Raw genomic sequence first — 4,835 nt, forward strand, 5'->3', positions numbered from 1 at the left:
CAGTGTGTGAAGCTGTGAGTGAGAAGCTTATTCAGTGGAAACCCCAGAAGTTTGAAAAATCAAGGAACCTGGTTAATCTAAGGGAAACTGCAAAGAGGGAGCAAATTCGGCCTAAGAAAGAATCCATAGGAACAACCACCAAGAATGCCATAGGGGAGGAGCCAGATGGAGTTTACAATTTATCAGAGATTGCCTAAGATGTTCCACAAGGATCTGCAGGATTTAATCCTTGCCCTGCTGGATTTTGGACTTGTTTTGGTCCCAATGATTTGTGTCCTCCAGTGTACGCCTTTTGGAATGGCAATGTTAGTCTTGTGCCATTGAATGTTGGATGTATTTAACTTTTCATTTGTACAGGGGCTCATAGTTGAGAGTTTGCCTTGGATCTCAGATGAGACTTGGGACTTGGACTTTTCAGCATTGCTGAAACTTTTGGGACTTTGGCAACTCTTAGAGATTGATTAAAATGCCTTTTGCAGAAAGGAATGTACATGAGACCTTGGGGGTCCAGAGACAGAATATTATGGTTTGTGTCTAGTTGTACCCCCAAAGCCTCATGTAAATCATGCGATGGTTGTTGCTTGAGGAGCAGAGTGTGGCTTGAAGGGCTGGGCCAGAGGACCAGGGTGGGCTTGATGGGCGGGGCCAAAGAGGTACAAACCCTTAAGCTGACAGCATGAGCCTCCCTACCACTGCCCCCAGGCCTGGTGGCCTCTCTTGAAGGTATGGAGTGGATCATCCTGGACACGGTGGCACCCCAGCCTCTCTTGCAGACCCTGTAGCACAGTGTGGCAGTGTCTTGAGGTCTTGCTATGTAATTTAGGCTGCTTTAAACTGTGAAACTTCCAGTAACTGTGAGCTAAATAAACCTTTCCTTCCCTAAGCTTGAGTGTCAGGTATTTGTCCCAGCAACAACAGTAGAACAACTAAGACTTATACTTAGGGGTGGAATTTCTGGATCACATGAACATGCTGATTTCCATTTTTTTAGAAACTGTCACAGTGTTTCCCACAGCAGTTGTACCAATTTCAAACATAAAAACATTGCTCATGTGTTCTAATTTCTCCACATCCTTGCTGACACTTATTTTATTTTATTTCATAGCATTTCTGTTAATCACTATCTTAGTGGGTCTGAACTGACAGCTCATGGGGCTTTTGATTTACATTCTCATAATGATTGTTGATGTTGAGTCTATTCATGTGCTTATGAACCATATGTATGAGTTCTGTGTAGGAAATATCTATTCAAGTTCTTTCCACATTTAAAAAGTGATTTACTTTTATTGTTGTAAGATTTCAAATTTTTCATGTAAAATATTCAAGAAGCATGAAGTTTATATATGAGAAATCGTGTAAGACACTGTGAGGGATAAAAAGTAAGACAGCTGGTTAATCCTGGAGCACCTAAGAAAATATACAAAGGATAAATTGATGAGGATATGTAATAACCAAAAAGTTCACACACACATGGGTACAGAAAGAAATAATATATCTCTTTCAAGTCTTTTGAGAAGAATATCAGAGAAGGCTGTATGAAATCAGTAACATTGGAGAACATTCAAGGATGGATAGGATTTCCATAAGTATGCACAGAATTGGTAGGACATTCAGGCAAGGGACATGATGTGACAAAAAATCATGGATATAGGAAAATTTGGGGTACCAATGCTGAATTGAGTTTATTCACAATGATTGCGTAAGGCTTGAAGTATAAGGCTTTCAATATGAGAAAAACAAATTTCTAAACTACTTTAATAAACAGTAGGGAACTTGTGGAAAAATTTGAGAAGAAAACAATCCAGTGAGATCTAGAACTTCAATATTTCCTATGTTCACATGCTTTTGTTGAGGTGTATATCACATAGCCACTAGCAAGTACTCCATACATAACAAGCATCTAGCAAATGAGTGATTTGTAAAACAAAATCTTATATACCAGTCCTTTGCTATGTTGTTTATCAGAATATGTAGAACATGAATGGAAAATTTAATAAATAGTGTGAGTTCCTATATAATTATTTTGTCAAAGCTACTGATGATTTTCCTGAAGAATGATTGGGCTACCCGACTGTGTTTTTTATGCTAATGAATTTTATAGAGCCTAGAAATTTTATCAATGTGTCTTTGTTGGAACAATTAAGAAAAAAAGAGTTCTTACAAAAGAACACAGGACTCCAAAATGGATCTCAATCATTTTCTGGCTGCAGATGTGAAACTATAGTTTCAGCTTACACTCTGTGTTTCAGTCCTGTGATGGTTAATGTGAATAGATGTATGTTTTTCAAAATAAAATCAATTCACATTGAAATAAACATAGACAAAAGAAAGGTTTTCTTATAGTCAACAGATTGGATGGCTTGTTTTTCTTTCCCTATACAAGAACAGTGTTTGTAGTTTCTGGAATCAGGAGAAATTGTAGCATTGGTGAACTTTTTCAGCACTAAAAATGCTTCAGCTTCTCCTCATTTAAGAATAAACCACAAGAGCATTTATGTGTCTGTAATAATTTAAAACAACTTACACTCATTATAAAATGCCAAAATGTTCACTGCATAAAGGCACTATTGTCAAAAATCCAAAAGCAAAAAAGTCCCGCAGTTGTGATGAATTGATTTGCCCAGTTAAGGGTGAAGATAACTACATGTATTAAATGTAACAATGGCCCAGACTCTGCAAGGATTTTGATGTGTTACTCCTCTCAAGATCCCTGGAGTGTAAATTTTATGTTACTAACTGTTGTGGTTTGTGTCTAGTTGTCCCTCCAAAACCTCCTGTAAGTCATGGTGCTGGCTTGGCTCCAGGAACAGTAAGTGGCTTGGGGGGTGTGCAGAGAGGTGTGAATGTCCCCAGGCCTTCAGCCTCTGAGAGGTGTGAAGCTGGTCATCTTGGACACAGCAGTGCCCCAGATTCTTCTACAGACCCTGTAGCACAGGGTGATGGTGTCTGCGACTGAGGCCACCTCTGGCAGAGAAAAGATGTTTGAAGAAAACAGGGGCACTGACCCTCGCTCCTGAGCAAATAAGGCTCCGAGGTCTTCCTACATCATTCAGCCTGTTTTAAACTATGAAACCTCCAGTAACTGTACACTAAATAAACCATTCATTCCTTCAGTTTGAGTATTTGTCCCAGCAGTGAGAGGAGAGTAACTAAGACACTAACATTATAGATAGGATACAGTTATTTATACCTTGTCAGGAATACTTAACACTGGCTCCAGAATTTGTGATTTAACATAAAAAAGGTTACTGAATTTGACACCATGTACTCATCCTGTCAAGTGTTCTCATCATCTCTTAGGGCCACTGGATTGTTTTACATACAAGTGGTGGGCAAGGGAAGAAAATTTCACAGAAGATGGCTCAAAGAGTGCTAGAGGTACACTTACTTGTGCAATACTCCATTGCTGAGGTCTCAGCTACATAGACCCACTTAATTGCAAACGGGCCAGAAAATATAGTCTAATGTACTAGAGGAGAAGATGAAGAAGATGAGACTGGCTACCAGTAAAATGCTTTGCTATGTAGCACATTTTTCTGATTATCAAATCTCCTGCCTGTCACTCTTCTTCCCCCAAACACAACACATAAACTATGCAATTCTTTAGGCCAGTGGCTGCCCACAACTCCAGCTGTTTACAACTCCCACCTCAGATGAATTGAGACAAAGTCGTTTCTATAGGGTCAAGATTAGGCTTAGAAATTTTGGCTTTGTAGCTAGTTAATGAAGATCCACTAAAATGACTCATCAAGGATATCACTCAGAAGCACTGCCTTGTTGAAAAACTGTTTCCTTTGTTCACTCTATATTACATATGAGTTAAGTGAGATGACATATAAGATAATTTCTGGAAATATTTGTATTCATTTCCTGCACAGTATCAAAAAATTACTGACTTGTTAACATTCTGTGATTATATGGAGATGATGTTCCCCACATGCAGTGTGCCTTTGGAAATCCTGTATATTTGTTGGGTTGCTTCGGTCCCTCTCAAGTCTTTTGTTGGATGACTAGTGGCCCAGGTGGGAAAGATGTAAAGACAGGGATAAAGAAACCCGATTTTGCCACAGTAGAGGTTTTTCTTTTTGTCTGAAGATCCAAACAAGACTCTGGTTCTCTGCCAATTTGGTTCAGTTACAAATCTTAAATGAGTGTATAAGATAAACTCTGTCTTCCTAATTACTATGCATGCCTGGTCTTCTCACTAACACACCCAAATCACTATCTTTTTAAAAAATTTCTGATTGTACGATAATCCTTATTTGAACTTTCATATTGCACACACTAAATAATGTTGACTATAAAATATGAGAGCTGTGCTCATTTGGGCAGCACATATATTAAATTGGAATGATGCAGAGAATATTGGCATGCCTCATGTGCGAGTGTGGACTGCAAAGTTGTGAGGAGTTGTTCTTCCTTGTATGCCAAACCTGAGATAGACAGAGGGTCATAATCAATACTAGAGGTCATTGCTAGAGAAGCAGCGTCTAGGCCAAATCGGCAGCAGGTTCTCATACTAAACAAACTGAAGAAGAATTATCTTGCAATGGACTCAAAAGCCAAAAGCCAGCTAAACTTGGAAGACATCTCTGGGAAGTAGCCATTTCCTAAAGGTTCTTGATACTAGCAATAAAGCTACCCATCATAAGCAATTTATGAGCATAAGCACAGAAATTGAACTACTAAAAAAAAAGAAAAGAAACAAAGAAGGATATACTTTTAGATTGTCAAAGATAAACAGGGGGCAATGAGGTGGAACCAGTTTCCAAACGATCCACATGGATTCTCTGAGGTGCTAACAGTGGAAGTCACAAAGCAGAAGAATGAGGCTC

General features: G+C 38.9%; 1 non-coding gene across 1 annotated transcript; it reads left to right on the forward strand.

Moving 5' to 3' along the window:
* Window positions 1-4,316: 4,316 nt before the first annotated feature.
* Window positions 4,317-4,422, forward strand: LOC111814176. Its single transcript, XR_002819221.1, has one exon. It is a non-coding gene; the product is annotated as a U6 spliceosomal RNA (small nuclear RNA).
* Window positions 4,423-4,835: the final 413 nt, after the last annotated feature.

The sequence above is a fragment of the Octodon degus genome, unplaced genomic scaffold (assembly GCF_000260255.1).
Source record: "Octodon degus isolate 3935 unplaced genomic scaffold, OctDeg1.0 scaffold00278, whole genome shotgun sequence".
Classification (NCBI taxonomy): Eukaryota; Metazoa; Chordata; class Mammalia; order Rodentia; family Octodontidae; genus Octodon; species Octodon degus.